The 18,141-nt window shown below is 55.8% G+C and overlaps 1 protein-coding gene across 1 annotated transcript in view; it reads right to left on the bottom strand.

The window, feature by feature from the left end:
- NCOR2 (nuclear receptor corepressor 2) overlaps nucleotides 1-13,172 on the bottom strand; it is a 185,108-nt gene extending 171,936 nt beyond the window's left edge. Inside the window, exon 1 of the mRNA XM_033098522.1 lies at nucleotides 13,012-13,172. The gene's annotated coding sequence lies outside the window, so the exon portion shown is untranslated. The remainder of the gene's footprint in view (nucleotides 1-13,011) is intronic.
- Between the last annotated feature and the right edge of the window lie 4,969 nt (nucleotides 13,173-18,141).

The following is an 18,141-nucleotide window of genomic DNA, read 5'->3' as shown; positions in this document are numbered from 1 at the left end:
TTTTTTTCTTTACTATTTATGTTTATGTGGTTGCCTTATTATCATTATTGATACGAAAATGGAGGTCTCGCCCGCAGTGGTCCCACCCCTACAGCCTATTATTATTGTAGTTGTAATTATTACAGAGGGGGTCTCGCCCGCAGTGGCCCTGCCCACAATGCCAGCACACTGTCGTCGTTACTGCTACTGTGACTGTGTTATGTGGTGAGGGCACACGGAGCCCCACAACATGCAGGGATGCTTATGGCTGTCCTGTGACTGGCACTCAGCCAGTGGGACAGTCCCACGCCATGAAAGTCACCTCCCCACACAGTTTTCAAATGGCCTGGCCATTCAAAAAAACCAAAAACCTGCCAGAACATGAGCTTTTTTTAACGTCACTTTCATGTACTTCCAATAGCGAAAGGCTTCTGATCTCACTTCTCTTGAATCTACACTTTCTCATTCTGAGTGGGAGCCGGCACCGCCTTCCTTTCATTTCCCTTCAGACTGTAGTTAGGGCATTACACTGATTTCTGTTGTTGTTAATTCTGTGCAAAGTCAAGACTGTTACGGAGGAATTTCAGTGCCAAGAGCAAAGGGGATTTTCCAAGTGTGAGCTGCAAATATTGTTCAAGGCTGTTGGGATGCTGTGCGGCCCTGGGCCAGTTAGCTGACCTCTCTGAGCCTCATTTAGCTGCTTGCCTGTAGTACAGGGAAAGTGATGATCACTGCTAGCTCCTGAGATTGAGAAGATCAAATGAATTTAGGTGGCATGTGCCAGCCACTATTAGATACCCACAAAAAACACACAGCCCTCGGTCCACCACGGGCAGCTGAAGGGCCTGGAGGCAGGTGGGCAAAAGCCCCCAGCACAGGCCCCAGTTGGGCAGGGGGTGGAGGATAAAACCCCAAACTCCTGCCTGGGCCAGGTGGCTCATTGCCCGCCAGGCTTTCATCTCCAGGAGATAAGCCCCCGGCTCAAGTTCACATTCAGGATCAAATGAACCCACTTAATCGCCTTAGGGATCTCCACTGAGCCTGGGGAGCCCGGGGAGGAGGGCCATGGAGGAAGGCCGCTGAGCCCCCTCCATCCAAGACCCCCACCCACATGGGCAGGGACAGAGAGGGCAACGTCATGGGCATCCTGCCCACACACCCCTGGGCACCACCCACTGGGGTGACCCGAAGGATAGATGCATGCACTCTGGCCGTCAGAGTCTACGCACACGTCATCTGCTCCCCTGACCATCACAAAGCCCCTACTGTGTGCCATGTGCCTGGGGCAAAGTGACTTGCTTAATCCCCACACAATGCAGGAGGTAAGCGCTACCACAAACCCCATTCTACAGATGAGGAAACTGAGGACTGGAAAGAGCCAGCTCCAGGTGATACGAGCTCCTCACGGGACCCCCGGAAACTCTCATTTCATTTCTCAGAGGGGGAGACCGTGGCAGGAACAGGCCTTAAATCACCACCACATTACAATGTGGCTGGGGAGGCAGGGCACATGCCTGCCTTGTTCCCAACTGTGTCCTAGCACCAAGGACAGCTCCCCGCACAGAGTAGGTACTTAACGAAAGCATCTGAATGAACAAAATCTATACACTGGGCACCGACTCCAAAGAAAATGCCTTCATGGGGCGCCTCTGCCCTCCAGACAGTCCTCTCTGAGACCCCATCACGTACCACAGGGGCCCTGGGCAGGGTGACTATCCCCCTCAGAGGACAATGTCATCACTGGTTGTCCAAATGCAGGAAGGATGGGGTACCACTGGCATCCAGACAAGGGATGCTGCTAAATAAACACCCCACAACGCCCAGGACGGCCCCCCAAACAGAATTACCCCGCCCAAATACCAGTAGTACCCAGGTTGAGAAACCTGCTATGCTGCATTCACTCAAGCATCAATTGAGCACCTACTGTGTGCAGGCTGCACAACAATCCTGGAAGGAGACGCGGTCACAGGGCTCCATGCCACATAGCAACTGCAGGGCAGAGGAAAGACTCGAACGCGGGTTCAACTGACTCAACGCCCCACCTCAGAGCCACCATATGTCCTGACCCATCCATGAGGATTGGGTCTGGAGTGGGGACTGCAGAGTCCGTACATTTTACCACCCCCACCCCACCTCACTCTGGGAAAGCAGAGGTCAGAGCTGGTCCTTCTTATCAAAACCCATGTTACGCCAAAATGCCAACAGTCTGTCTCTGGAGGGTGGGAATGTGGTCATATTTTTTTACGTGCAGGGTTTCTGTTTCTTCATTTTTCAATTTACAGAGAACATGTTTGTTCTGCTTCTTTAAAAACCCAGTCTTTCTCGAAAGGCAGCTGTCAAACCACAGGTCCCACCCAAAGCCTTGCACCCCAATGCAAAAAGGGCCACCCAGCACAGCCCCCATGCGGCGTCGGGAAAAGCCACCCGCTGGCGATTCCACTCCCAGAAACACCTGGAAGAGAAAGGACAGCACCTGAGCACCCAGAAGCGCTCGGGAAAGGTCCAAACACCTCAGTCAACCCCAATGACATCTCCAGGGGACACACGGAGGCCCGTATCATGTGTCCCCATGACAAGATACTATCTATACAGAAGTCAAAATTCGGCAACTAGATCTAACTGCACCAATACATCACAAAATCATAATTTTAAAACATAATAATCATAGCTACACAGTTCTACAAGCCTCATATGGGACCCTTCTAACCCCCAAAGTGATCCCAGCCAGGTAGGTACTATTTTGGTCCCCATTTTACATATTAGGGAAACTGAGGCACTGAACGACTCGATAAAGTGCCAGACGACCCACACAGCTGTCGAACGGTCATGGTGGGGGGGAACCAAGCCCTCAGAATCCCTGCCCGTAACCACTCCGGTCTGCTGCCGGTCTAAACGTGGAGAGGAAATTACTAGGTTGAGTTCTATGAAATCTGTCGATATTCGACCACTCTTGACCCACAAAGCTGGCAGATGCAGAGGGCTCACCCCGACAGCGATTGCAGAGCGGCGGACACAGAGAGACACGTCCACACACATTTTCCCAGCCTGGATATGAGACAGAGCCCCAGGCCTGCAGGCAGCCAGCAGAGGCCCGCGGAAATATGAAAACATGGATCAGAAGTGCGAATGTCCAGTGGAGAAACGGTCACCTCCAAGGAGGGGACTTGGGTGACCTGAAAGTCACCTGCAGGTTTTTTTTCAATAAAAGGCAGCCACCTGGACCTGGAGGAGGCTGGCTGGTGGTTCCCACTCTCTCCCTCTCCCTACACCGCACTGGCCCCCCAGGCCCCACACAGTCCGTGCACGAGCTGCTGCGGGAGCTGCGGGTCCCTGGGGCCTGCTCTCCAGAGCCTCCTCACCTAAGGATCCAGTTTCATTTAATTGCAGGCTTCAGGTTTCTGGACACAGGCCTCCTTCGGGGCCAGGCGTGGGCCATTTTCTTCCTCTTTTCAATAAAGCCGGGAAGGAAGGAGCATGTGGCATCGCCACATCTGCTCCAAGAATCTGGAATGCCTGCCCCTTGGGGACAGTTTGCAGGTCCCCCTCTGCCCTCTGTGTCCCTCACCCACAGCCCCAGGTCAAGGCCAAGACACTGAGCTGTCACCTGATTCCAAGGTCACTGGCAGCAGGGACACTCCACTGTCTAAATGACCACGTCACTCCTGCTGTTGGAGCACGTGTCGCTTCAGAGGAAACATCAAGGAGACCAGTGTGGCTGGAACAGTGAGAGCACGCGGAGCAGATCAGAAAGGGGCTGAGGCGGAGGGCACAGACCACTTACACGCCCCCCCGGGTTTAACTGCTCACAGGAGCTACCCAGGAGTCAGCCCATACAGAACTCCCACAAGAACCCCAACCCCATGGACCTGGCCCAAGGCCCCAAGGCCCCTGGAGGGGTCCCTGACTCCCAATGGGCTCCTCAACACCCACTCCAGGCCCCCCAGCTCCGATCCTGGCCCAGTGGCCTGGCAGAGATGCCCAGCCGAGTCCTGGAGCGGCCATGCCCCCAGCCCCCCTTGGCTCAGCAGGCTTGCCTCGTTAGGCTAACGAACGAGCAGGCCCTGGTGCCAGGCAGTTGCCATGGCCACGGAAACACCACGGCAGCACTGGGCGATGCTCCCAGAGGGTCTGTGGTAGGCCCCGAGTTCAGGATGAGGACAGAGGGGACATGCGGGGGTCTCCGAGGTAGGCCCCTCCCCCCGGCAGGCACCTTGAGGCCTGGCCTCTCGGACTCCCACCTGACAGCCATCTCCCAGAGAGGCTCCTCCACCCGGGCCACAAATACTGCCCTCCCTCCCCACACCCACCCCTCCAGACCTGCCGGCCCAGAAGATGCCCCCCCCGCAAGGCAGCACCAAGTGATGGCAGGGGAGCCAGCCAAAGGGGTCGGAGGTGGGGCGGCACCTGGCATAGAGGCCTCCAAGGTAGTGAGAAAGGTCTGGATTTCCTGTAAGTGGTGGGAAGCCCTGAGTATGGTCAAGTCGCTCACCCGCTGGGGCCCCACCGGCAGGTCGCTGCGTACAGAGAAGGGCCTGGGGCAGGCCAGACTCCAGGACACCAGGAAGGAGGTGCACTAAGCGACAGGATGGTCTGGGCAACTCCCACATCTCTGGCCTGTGCACCCCACACTCCAGGAGGAAGCCCAGGAGTGGGTCTGGGATGGAGGGCCCTTGGGTCCAGGTTGGAACAGCTGGGTCTGAGGTCCCTTTGGAACATCTGTGAGCACTGAGGCCTCAGGAAGCCACCGGATCCACCTGCCTGGCCCCGGGCGGTGGGGTGGCTCCACGGGTTGTGAGCCATGGACAGAGGGGAGACGGGTAGGACTGGGCCTGGCTCACGCCTCACGTGGCCTCTCAGCTCCCTTTGCCTCAACATACACTGGGAGCCCGTGTGTCACTCAACAGCCCATTTCCCTGCTGGGTAAACCAAGGACCTCTGCACAGAGGCCCGGGTACTTTTCCTAGACTGCACGGCACAGCCGCAAGAGGCCGACACAGGGCTCAGACCCATGGCTCACTCGAGCTCTATTCACAAGCCCTAAAACACAGGTCACCAGAAACCAAGCCAACCCCAGAAGGCGGGAGGCAGTGCCCAGGAGAGCTGACCCCCAGGAGCCTCTGAGCCTCCCAGCTCCCACCCCACACCATGCACACCAGCAGGCAGCCGGGCTCAGGTCTCATCCAGGTCTCATCCGATTCTACCTCCAACAGTCCACCCCGGGCTTACGTCCTCCCCTACTTCCTTCCCAGCTCAAAGAAACATCCCAGGTCAGCAGAGGGAAGCAAACGCGTCTGAGAGCATCAGCACAGCTCATGGCTGGTCCCTCAGTGTGCACACACCTGCAGGATTTGTCACTGCAACAATCCAAAACCCCCGTCCCCAGATATGGAACAGACGGACGCTCCACCCCTGTGAGCTCCTTACCTGCCCCACACCAGGGCCTTCCCTCAAGCCAAGTGGTTCCCAAGGGACACAAGCCTCTAAAAGGGTCATCTTTCACCAAGCCAGTCACTCACTGTCATCTTCCCAAGTCTGGCCCAAGGCAGACATCCAAAGATCCCAGTTCTTGCCCAGGGAATGACCTTGGTGAAGACACTCCATGGAGCTAGGCTTTAATTTTCTCCTGGAATCTTCTGCCACCACCCCATAGGCACTCAGGAGAAACAAGCATGGAAACACCTTGCAAAAGTTATTTTCTTTACTCCTGCCCCACTCCAGTCTGCCCTTCAAGAGCTGAGAAACTTTTGGAATGCAAGCGATAAGATAAAATCAGACAACAAGGTCAGAGCAAAGGGAAAAATCAGGGACAAACTAATCTGAAATCAGGATGAATTACATAAAACCAAAACAAAGACTGGACCAGTCTGCTAAAGTCAAGCTGCAAAGTTGGCTCTGAGCTTCCTACCAGCCAAAGCAAAGAGGGAAACAAGATGGGTTCTAAGAAACTCTGCAAAAACTGTGCAAACTATGGAGCATGGTGCAGAAGGTATTACAGCAACTATGCAGTGCTGTACAGAAGGGATTACAGCCTCAGGTTTCACAGGAGGCCCAAACTCGCGCCAAAAGTAATTGCCGGCTGCCTTAACCATCCCCCTTTCCTACTGCATTCTACAACAGCAAATTATAACCGTGAGCATCAGCACAACTTAGCAAGAACAGTGAGCCAGGCCAGGAGGGGTTTTAGGAGGACCCTCACAGGGTGTGACCCTCAAAGTTATGACCCTCTCTGAACTCCCGTTCCCTCCACAATGAAAACCCTGGAAGGTTCTGCTGCATTAAAAAGAACGAGGCAGCTCTCTGTCGGGGCTGGAAAGTAAGTATGCTGGGCTCTGTGGGCCTCCTGCCCTGTCACAACTCCTCAGCCCCACACAATGCAGAACTGAATGGCCAGGGTTGCGTTCCAATAAAGCTTAATGTATGGACACTGAAATTTGAGTTTCATACAATTTCCCATGTCACAAAATTGTCTTCTTTTTATTTTTTTCAACCATGAAAAAAATGTAAAAGCCATTCTAAGCTTGCGCACCATCTAAAAACAGGAAGTAGGCTGGACCCGGCCCGCGGGCCCCCGTTCCCTGACCCCCACTCTCTCTGTTCCAAAATGAACTCCAAGATATATGATAATTTAGAGGAGGAAAGCAAGGCGTGCAAACGGTGTGATACAACTTGTGCGCTTGGTTTTAAAGGGAACACACACATCCAAGCCCATCGAAGGCGGGCCTCTGGCCAAGGTATCTCTGAGGGGAAACTGTGCCATGTGTCTGCCCCAGGGGGTGGAAACTGGGAGGGCAGGAACGGGAAGGACACTTCCCTCCACAGCTTTGTGCACTGATTTAATTTTTCAACAGGCCCAGGCATTTTCTTTAATACGTTTTTATAAAACCCAAAGCATGTGGCAAATTTAAGTGCATTACTTTTTGGTTTTCTGTATTTTTCAAATGACTAAAACGCAACGCTATCCAAAACAAAGTTCATCTAGTACTTAATGTCCACGGAAAGATGTCCTGACGTGTTAATTCACAGGAAGAAAATATGGAGCGTGACGGCACGCAGGCCTTCCTGACGTACAGGTGTCCGTGTGTGAAAACACACACAGGGGCGGGCGCAAAGTCTCAGTGAACCAGGGGTGCGGCCCACGCACAGGGCTCAGCCCCCAGGAGTCAGAGCTGCCCACACTGCGCAGGCCTGGCACTGCCTCGGGAAATGGCAGCCAGGAATGAAAGCGGGGACACTGAGCAAAGAGCTCCCAGTCTCGGGTGGTGGCTTGTAGGGCCAAGAAGAAGAGAACGGTCACCCAGTGGCGCGAAAACTGGCTTTTGGCCCTCAGTCCCCAGAGAAGGCATGGCACTAAAGCCACACTGCCCAACGGAGACGGTGGCCACTCGCCACGTGGGGCCATTTAAATTTATGAAAATTAAGTAAAAAATAAAATTCCCTTTCTTGGTCAGTCTCACTGGCCTCACTTCAAGTGCTTGGTGCCACGTGTGGCTATGGCTATGGTGCTGAACAGAACAGCTCTAGAAGGGTCCGCCATCCCAGAAAGGCCCCTGGACGGAGCTGCCCCAGAGACTGGTGGGACAAGAGGGGGTGGTGAGATTGGGAATGTGGACAGAGCTTCGAGGACCCTGGGCCAGCACCGGGGAGGGAGGGCCCTGGGCTTTGTCTGGGTCACGGAACCACAGCGCTCCAGGCAGAGAAAACACACACAAAAGGGAAACATCAGATGCTAAGAGCCAGGCCCTGCTCCCATACACGGAATCTTATTTCATCATCCAACCCTGTGCCGTCTGATTAGGCAGCCATCAGCCACAGCCACATGTGTCTGTTTAAATTTAAGTTAATTAAAATTAAATAAAATTACCAGTTCAGTCGCACCAGCCACATTCCAAGTGCTCAAAGGCCACATGCGCCTGGTGGCTGCCTGGTGGCGACAGCGCAGGACAAAGCACATCAACAACAGTTTCCACCATCGAGGGAAACTGACTGGACGGGACGGCCCCACACTAGCCTCTGGGGTGGGCATTATTTTCTCTCCCCCTCCTCTTAAAGACAAGAAAACTGACGCCAGAAAGTCAGAGACGTCACTCAAGTTGTAAACTGCCACAAGTAGGATTTGAACCCAAGTCTGACTTCCAAGGAGCCCTCTCTAGACCCTTCCTCCCCCAGGAGGCCCTCTCTGTCTTAACCAGCAGCGCCCGGCTTCCAGCTTTCCAAAGTCCCAAATAGAAAATCTCAGCTTTCAAAAGGAGAAGCAGGGAGATGAGCACATCTGTGAATCACCAACCAGCGGGACAGGGAGGAGCCCGCTGTCTCGGGAGGGCAACAAGCCCAGGCCTGAGGCTCAGGTGAAGAGCCATTCCATTACAGAAGCCTCCCCAGCAGCCCTTTAGAAGGAAGGAACAGTTCATGGCCAACCAGCCTGTGGATGAGGACCTGGGTTGGACAAATTCTACAAGGAACCCTTCACTCTCCAAAGGGGGGAGCCGAGACAGCAGCTCCGGTGACATACATCATGACACTGGGTCCTGACAACAAAAAGTCAAAAGTATCACCAGCATCGTCATCATCATCCCCATCTTAGAGATGAGCAAACTGAGGCTCAGAGAAGTAACTTGCCCAGAGTCAAATGGCTGAACATCAAACCCAACACTCATGCTTTCTGCCCCTTGATCCTCTCCACTACCCCACTGGCAGTACGCAATGTGCCCATTTCATAGCCCAGGACGCCTAAACTCTGCCAGGGGCAAGGACAGTCCCTGGGCACGCTGCGTGCACGTGGCTAAGCCGGGACTTGAACTCATGGGAACTTGCAATGCTCAATCGGCCACATCGTGGGGACCACTCACTAAACACTCCCAGACTGTGCCCTGCTTTCTGTTCACAGTAACTCTTTACAGATCTAGGAACCGAAAGGGCCAGCCTGAGCCCAGCTGGGCGTGGGGTAGGTAGTGCGGGCACAGAAGGCTCACTTTACTCTAAAATACAGATGATGATGGAGATGGTGTCAACCATCTTAGGCAAGTCACACCACAGTGCGACCTTGGGCTCGCCTGGCCCCCTGACCTGTGACCTCATCCATAAAATGAGAAAAAGCTGTATCCTCCCAGGACCTCTGAAGGTCTCCAGCTATCAAGTCCCCTGGGGCTGCAGGCTGGTGCGGGGACTCCCTGCCAGCCCTGGCACTCATCTGGTACAGCTTTCTGGAACCCCGTTTTACACCACGCTAAATAATTTAAAGCCATGTTTTCATTTCCAGATAAACAGCCCTGCTGCCAAAAGGAACGCCCAATTTGCATGAATGTTTAAGATAAAATGAAACTTCAAAGAAATGCCAGGTCTGCGGCTGGGCACTGTCCACCTCCCCAAACGCTGGGGAGAACAGTTTCTCAGTCTCCTGCTCCCTGGGGCAAAGATCTTTAGATGCTCAAGTAAGAAACATCATTTTTTTTTTTATTTCTATCCCCTAGGGCAGCTCCACAGAGCAGATCTGCAGTAAATTCTTGCCGCACCAACATGACCTTGAATAACCCCAGGTCTTACCACATCCAAACTGTGTGACCTTGGGCAGGTCACTTAACCCCTCTGTGCCTCAATTTCACCATCTATAAAATGGGATAATAGCACTGACCTCATAGGGTGAGGTTAGAGTAAACAAGAGGATTCCTGTTGCGCGCAGAACCTGGCACATAGTGAGTGCTTTATATGTGTTGGCTGTTATTGCCATTGCACTTTATATATATGATGTATATACCACATACGTGGTATATACATCATATATATATATATACCATACGTATCACATATTATAGTATGGTATATACAAAGAGGGTGCCAAAAAAATGTATACACGCTTTAAGAAAGGAAAAAACTGTATTAAAATTGTAATAGTACATATCTATAACAAAAGATGACTACAAGTCATGTGCATACATTTTTTTGGCACCCCCCCGGTACACATCATATATACAGTGTTTTCCAGCTCCTAGACCAAAAGTTCACTTGACAGGTTATAAAGTCCATTCCCCACTGCCAGGATCCTCAAAGGATGTCAGCTGACCTTTCTAAGTACCACTTCCCTGGGACACCCCCCATACCCATCTATGGGACAAGGCCTTTTAAGATGACACCTCAGGCCTGGCCCTTCGCAGACCAGGCTAAGGACCCTCCCCTGGGTGCCCGGAGCAAGAATCACCAGTTCCTGCAAGCTGCTCCCCTTGCAGGGAACCTAGTCTCTGAGTGTCACCTGGGGAGGCTGCTGCTGGCTGAGAGATGAAGAAAACAGAGAACGGAATCTCTCTCTCTCTCTCTCTCTCTCTCCCCCTACTGTCAGGGCCAGCATTGGATGTGGGGATTTTGTTTGCAGAGTTATTGGAAGGAAGGGGTGAGGGCCCCAGCTCTCCTGCTTCTCACAGACAAGAGCCCCTCAAGCTGCATTATGCGTAGGTGTGGATCCCCCACCCCATAAATAATATCTCAAAGTGAACCACCAACTTCTCCACCCCCAGGCCTCAGGCGGGGGTGGGAACAGAGCACAAGGTACATCTCACCTCGCAGTCAGGGGGAATCCAGGCGAGGCAGCCCCCACATCCCATCTGAATGGCCAGGACTGCTGGGGCTCTTCCCCCGCACGCATGCACGCCAGCCAGCAGGTGAGTGCCAGCCGCCAACCCCCTCCACTCCCCGAGAACAACCAAGCCTTCCCCAGCTTGGGGCTTTCATGCAGTTAAATTTGCATTTGCAGAGCCCTCAGAAATCTTTAGGCGGGTGGTATGAGTGTTATTAATTGGGGGAAAAGAGCGGATTATGCCAAATAAATCCTTCCCACGTAGCCAAACCCTGGCGAGGGAGGGAGGGGTGTGCGCACAGACCCACGAGGGGCCTCCATCCTTCACCAGGCCTGACAGCCACATTACCACTTACATGGGTTCATCAATAGTATTGATCCCTGAGCAAGCGTAAATAGCTCAGTGGGAAGAGGCCAGGCCTGGGGCCCCCTCGCTCAGGCCCCCACGTCTGGGCACCACCGACTCCCCAGGCACCTGGCGGTGGTAAATTTTCAATCAGGGACAAGGCAGCCGGCGCGGGGTAATGGGGGAGCCAGACAGCACCCCAACGCACTGGCGGCCACCGGTTCACCGGGCACTGTCAGCTCCAGGACCTGCATTAGCGTAGTGGAATCAGTCTGTGCATCTGTTAAATGGTCAGAAGGCACCATCTGCCCTTCTCCATTCTCAAAGGGAAAAGCCGAGGGGGTGGAAAGGTCCCCTACCCTCACCAAATCCCCCACTCTCCAGGCAAAATCTCACAAGGTTTCCAGGCCTTGGATTAAAGGCCAAGTTTTAGAACCCAGTAATAATAACAGTGGCCATAGTGATACAAATACAAATACTTTCCAGTAGTAGGACCCTGCGAGCTCACAACCCTATAAACCCGGTACTATTATTATCCCACTTTACAAATGAGAAACTTGAGGCACAGAGAGGTTAAGTACTTCGTCCAGGGTCAGGCAGGCAGTAAAGTGGCAAAAGTAAAATTGGAACCCAGGAAGTTGAGTTGCAGGCTATAAATGGCGGGCTATGCCAGCTCACATCTCTTTCCCGATTGCTCTCTCCTCACCCCCCCATCAAAAAGAAAAAAAGGCCACCCACGACGATGTACACAACAATGCCCAGGGAGGCCCTCCCAGCTCCCGCCAGGCCCCAAGAGCCCCTGAGATCAAAGCTGCCGCGGGACCCAGATCTGGTTTAAAAAGGGCAAAGTCAAGGCCACCGATAACACAACCCAACCGTGCCCAGAACTCCCCCAACCAGCCCACAGGGATCCTCTCCCCTTCCCCCTCCCTCCCTCCCTCCCTCCCTCACACATCCTTCCTCCAAATCTGCAAAAGGGAAAAAAAAAATAATAATAATCATAATAAAACCAGTTCTCACCAACAGGGGGGGAGGAGGAGAAGGAAGGGAGGAGGCTGAGCCGACAGAACAGATCCGCCTCCGCTGCCGGCACCAGACCCTCAGAGAGCCGTAGCGCGCGACAGGCGGCGGGAGGACACTTGCTTCCCCAAAAAATAAACCTACAATGTAAAAATAACGCTGGGTGCCCCACGCTAATTGGGCCCTGGCGACAGCCGCTTACAGGTACTGCGTGTCTCTCCCGCTCGCCCGCCTTGCCCTCTCCCTCCCTCGAGCTTTTTCCTGCGAGCGTCCGGGGTTGGGAAGGCGCTCCCCACGGGTACCCCCACTGCCCGCAGGTCTCTGGGGACGTTCCTCCACAACTAGGGCCTGGGGCCTCCGATCCAGCCTAAGTGGGATCAGCTCTGAATTCCAACTTCGCAAACTAGTGGCATCCCAACTATCCGCACAGCCCGGGGGAGGGACCAGGAGGCGGCCCAAGGAGGCGTCACCGGCCGCGGGAGGCAGGCCCAGACACCAGGAACACCGGCAGCGGGGGAGGGGGAAACAAGAGGCGCCTCTCCCCGGGGGACCCCCGCCCAGCGCCCTCTCGTCCCTTGCCCAGGAGCGCCCGCGGCCAACGTCCCCCCAAGCTGGCAGGAACCCCACATGCGCCCTTCCACAGCAGCCAGGCCGGGAAAACGGGGGTGCCATCTCCAGGGGCTCCCCAAATCCGCGTTGCCCGCTGAAAAAAAGGCGCAGTGTTACCCCCCAACTCTGAAGCTCCTACGTAAGGCAAGCGCACGGCGGCCAAACCCCTGGTGCTTGGGGCACACGGTGGGGGACTGCCCTCCGCAATCCATGGCGCCCCCCCGCCCGCCCACCCCCACACCACTTGCCTCCTTCCCGCCCCCTCGCTGGGGAGCTGGAGTTCCCCTAAGTTCCCCAGCGCCCCCACGCACGCGGGCCGCAGTGTCGATGGGGCGCCTCGCTTCCCAGCAGGCCACCCCCCGAGAGCGCCAACTCGGGAGTGCAGGGGCCCCGCCAACTCCGCCGCGTGCGCCGCCCGCTCTTCCCGATTCCCCGGAAGCGCGACCCGCGCCTCCCCCGCGGCGGTCCGCGGGGACCCCCGACCCTAACTCACCTCGCGGAGGCGGCGGCGCAGCCCCGGCGCTCAGGCAAGTGGCGGTGCGGGTCGGGCTGGGGGCGCGCAGCAGGCCGGGCCTCCAGCCGGGGCGTGATCCTCCCGCCGCCGCCTTCTAGGGCGCCGGCCCCGGGTCCCCGGCGCGCAACTTGGCGCGCATCGCGGGGCACAGGGCGCGGGCGCACGGCTCGGGCGGGGCGCGGCGGACGCGGGGCTCCGGTGCGGCCCGGCCTGCCCGCGGCTCCGCTCCCCGGCGGCGGCGGCGGTGGTGGTGGCGGTGGCGGGAGGGGGAGGAGGGGGCGGGGCGGGAGCCCGGGAGGCGGTAGCTCGGCCTCCCCGCTCGCGGCTCCCCGCCCGCACAGACGCGCCGGGCCCGGCCCCCTCGGGCTCCTTAAAGTGGCCGCGTCTCCTCCGCTAGTCCTGCGCGCACCCACTCGCGCGCGCGCGCGCTCTACCACACAGACACACACACAGACACACACACATACACACACACTTGGGCGCGACGCCGAGTTTCTCTTTAGTCGCTCCGGTGAGGAGGAAGGAGGGCAAAGCACCTCCCCATCTTGCCCCTCCTCCTCCCCAGCCCCTGATACTTAACTGGAATCGCGTTTCAGCTATTAAATTATAACTCGAGAGTGGCCAGTGGATGGGGAGGGCCACACACACATACGCAGGGACACTCGCGGTGGAGCTTACTCGGGGGCTGTAGCACACAGTAGAATGCGGAATTCTTACCAACGGACACGCACACTGGGCCTCAGCAGACGGAAACTCACAGACCCCCCGACCCGCGCAGAGGGAGTGCAGCCTGGGACCCAGACTCCAGTGTAAGATCACCCACAGATAAACGCTGTGGGTGATCACACGCACACGAACTCACACGCAGGCAGGCCCACACACCAGAATGTCCGTTTCATGAGTTCACTGTCCTTCCACAGCAGGGATGTGAGAATCTGTTGTTGAGTGAGTGAACGGCCATTTGGGGACATTCAGGGACGCAGTGCCTGACTGGATGCTCGCAAGCCTGTGTGGGGGCACATTCGGAGCGCCTGTCTAGGAGCCCAGACTGCGCGCAGGCAGGCTCACAGACAGGCACACGTGTGGACACAGCTCCAGCCCGAGCCTCACTGGCTGCCGTGACAACTGTGTGTCCTCATTTGCCCCCTCTGAGGTGGCCCTCCCAAACCAGGGGAGATCTTTTTAAACAGTAGAGGGCACTGAGAGTGCCAGGCTCGGAGCCTCCCTCCTCCTCCTCTGCCTTCCCCTAAGATGTTGGAGAGTTTGATTTTTTTTTTTTTCAGTTCAACTTTCCTTTTTTGGAGCTACGTCTCAGCAGATTCAGTTCTGCCATCTGCCAACATCTGAGAACCCCCGGGGGAATGGAGAATGGCTGTGGTGGGGAGGCGACCACGCGGTTTCCAGGGGCCTGGGCCTGTGCCCAGCCCCTGCCAGGAGGCAGGGGTAGCCTGCCTCCCCCTGCAGCAATTTGTCCCTTGCAGGCCTCTCAGTGCTTTGGGAGGGGGGACCACCTAGGGCTGACAAAATCGGGAAAAAGGGAAGTGTATGTGGAGGGTCAGGAGCAGTTTGCAATTTGGAACAGGAGGGGGTCACAGGTCAATGTCCCCACCCTCCCCATTCGGTCCCCACCAGCTGCCCAAGCAGACCGTGGGAATTCACAAGCAGAGCCAGACCTGCAGAAGGAAGGCCCAGCCCTTCGTGAGGGTTTGGGGGGAGGGAAGGGAGAGCGGAAACAGGGGAGCCCTCCTCAGCCAGCCCCACCCCCACCACGCAGCCTCCTCAGCCCCCTCCGTAGTGTCACCTGAGAACACTCCCAGGATTTGCATCTCAATGAGATTCAGCTCTGGGATTCCGCCGGGGCCGAGGAGGGTGTGGAGTATCTTCAGAGGTTCCTCCCGCCAGCCCCTACCCCCCAAGGGTTGCCCTGGGGTTTTGACTGAGGCTGTGGGCGTAGGAGGGGGTCAGGAAGGCAGGGGGTCCCAGGGGTTGCCTCTGGACCCACCACTTTACTGATAGAATCGCAGAGCACAGGAGGAGAGGGAGGCGTTTTTCTGAAGAGGATTTGCCCTCTTTCTTTCCCACTCCTGTCTCTTTGGTTCTTAATCCCGTCCTCACGGGCTACAAGGCCCAATACAAGTGCCTGTCCTCAGGAGCTCATGAAATCCCCCCCCAGAAATCCTCAGACGTTGCGGGGGGGGGGGGGGGGATGGCTGTGATTGATCCCACTTTACAGATGGGGAAACTGAGGTCCAGGGAAATTAAGAACCTCAATTGCTGGACTCACTCAGGTAGTGATTCCAGATGGGTGCTCTGAACCCTGTCTCTGAAGGGATGAACTGGAAGGGGTCTCAGCTGAGCCCACACCCAGCCCACCACACATCAGCACCCCACACCCTAAGTGCTACTCTGTGCCCTGTTAGCTACTCTGTGCACCATTTGCTATTGAGCGACGGCCCTAATAGTGGAAACAGCAGCTTTGAAAAATTGCCAAGGAACACTCTGCCTCAAACAGCCTCTCTGGGGGGCCCCCCTAAGGCCCCAGGAATGCGGGTTAGCTCAAAGCTTCATTAAGCCTTCATGAGGGAATACCTTCCCACACACCCATTTTGTAGGTGAGGGGACTGAGACTGTTAGGGAAGTCACCCAAGGACATTGGGCAGCACATAGGCAGTGGCCCCAGACCAGACAGGAACTGGCTGAGAGATGTCACATACAGCCAGGGGGCTCTGGCTTCATTGGAGCCAAATTCTGCCCTCAGGCTATGTTCCCACTGTCCCCCTCCCAATCATTCAACCTTTCCTGTCTAAATCCTTGGCAAACTCTTAAAACTCATCCCTGCCTCAGGACCTTTGCACTTGCTGTTCCCTCTGCCTGAGACAGCAAGATTCTCATTCTAGGTCCCAGCCCAACGTCACCTCCTTAGGCCTTCACTGACCCTCTATCTAAAACCCCCACGGCATTTGGTAACTCCTACCCTAGTCATTTCTTCACCATTTTCCACCACCTAAAATTGCCTTGGGCATGTCAACTTACCTATTTTTTTTTACACACAATGTCAGCTCCATCATGGCAGAGACCTCCTCTATCTAGCTCACTGCTGTATCTCCAGGACATAGTAGGTACTCAATTAAAATGTGTTGAGAGTGAATGAATAAAGGAATGCATGCAACACAGGCGAGAAGGGGCGGGCTGGGGTCAGGCTTGGCCCTAGAGAACCCAGAGGCCAATGCAAATGTTGACCCCTGCACTCACTCCTCTGGCAGGTTTCAGAGTCGAGCCTTTACCTCCCTCCATGGGTCTCAAACTCCAGGAAGGTGGGCAGCTCCCCGGGCACAGCCCAGGGCCTGACACCCAAGAGGTGCCCATTCAGACTGACTAAGTCCATATGGGCCACCAGGGTGTCAGGTCAAACTTGCAGCCACTCCAGTGGGCCTGCCCCCCACACCCCCAATTACCCGCTGGGCAGGCCTATAAAGCCAGGCGTTCAGAGGGTCAGAACTCGGCTCTGAGCGTGGTGCCCGGAGCCACCTTGACCCACATGCCCCAAGAGCCCCAGGCTGGTCTGCGGAGCACAGAGGAAAGCCCACTCTCAGGGCCTCTGTCAGTGACAACCCAAAAGACACCCCACGAACATCCCAGGGGCAAGCCCTGCGTACACACCAGAACTGTACGGAGGGGAGACAACATACATTTTTCATAAAACGGGGGTTGTACACCCTGAAGCTCACGGGGTCTGTGCTAAGTAATGCAGATGGGTGGAGCCTGCAGCCCACACCCAGGCCGGTCCCCAGGCTTTCTCAGGCACCACCCCCTCCCCCCACTTATAACACAAGTGTGGCCAAGCCAAATACCCAAGGCCTGGGTGGGCCTCAGTCAGCGGGGAAGGGCCTATTTGTGACCCTAAAAGCAGTAGCTCCCCAGGCCAGTTTTCCACCACCCCCACCATCATCCCACCCAAAAGGGAGGGGAGCGTGGGGTGGGAAGCAGAAGCTTCCTTCCTGGGCAGAGGGCCCTCTTTCAAAAGTGTGGGCAGGGGGAGGGAAAGCCTGCTTTCGATGAATGCATCCCGGCCTCGCCATTCTGTTGCACATATAATAGTAAGTGCCTACTGTGTGCTGGGCGCTGTGGAATTGCACCAGCCCTCAGGAACGGTACGCAGTGGGGAGGTGACACTCAGAATAGGAAGTGTGTGAACACCTGTGGCTAAAAGCTCTTCAAAGACACCCTGGTGTCACAGCAAAGGTAACGAGGACACAGAGAACTGGGCAGGGACAGGAGCTGCCCAGCTCCCCATCCTGTCCGCACAAGCAGTCAGAGGCCCGGTCCAGTCTCACAATATCACGGAGGTCGCTCAGAGCCCCCCCAGCCACCCTCACCTTTGCTGCAAGAAACTGCATTGTCAGCCCCAGTTTCCTCTGCTGTCTGCACCTTTATTCATGACACTGTGTGTACTTCAGAAAGAAGGAAAGCAGGGACCGAGATCAAACCCGTCTGATAGGCCTGATTAGCTCTGAAGATAAACAACTTTCTCCCAGGGCTGCACTTCTGGGGTGTTCTCTGCTCTAGTCTTTGCTGGTGAGATGGGAACACAGAAATACTCAGTGAAGGTGAAGGCGAGTCAGCCAGCGAGTAAGGCGGTCGGGGGCCGAGCCGCCTGAGTGGCGGTTGGGGCCACTGTAGACACCGGAGCACAGGCTGTGCGTCCCGGGGGGGCAGAACTCTGAGACACTTTGGCCAAAAGTAGGTGCAGACCCGGTGTGCAGTGGGGTACCTTCTGTGCAAAAAAGGGACAGGGAGTAAACGTGCATGTACGCGCTTGTCTGTGCTCTGCTACTTTCGGAAGGGTGTTCATTAATTCAGGAGCCCCTACGATGATGTGCTAGGTGCCATGCTAGGTGCTGGGAATCCGACTGAGAGAGGCAGCCTCTGCCCTCCTGAAGCTGACACTCTGACAGGGCGGGTGCATAAGGAACACAAACGAAACTTAGTTTACACTGTATTAGAAGGTAGTGCTCTGAGAAAAACTGAATCAGGAAAGGAAGACAGAGTGTGCAGAGGTGGGGAGGTGAGGGAAGGCCTTGCCGAGAAGATGACATGCGAGCAACGACA

The sequence above is a fragment of the Rhinolophus ferrumequinum genome, chromosome 25 (genome assembly GCF_004115265.2).
Source record: "Rhinolophus ferrumequinum isolate MPI-CBG mRhiFer1 chromosome 25, mRhiFer1_v1.p, whole genome shotgun sequence".
Lineage (NCBI taxonomy): Eukaryota > Metazoa > Chordata > Mammalia > Chiroptera > Rhinolophidae > Rhinolophus > Rhinolophus ferrumequinum.
This window is presented reverse-complemented; position numbering and strand designations above follow the sequence as displayed.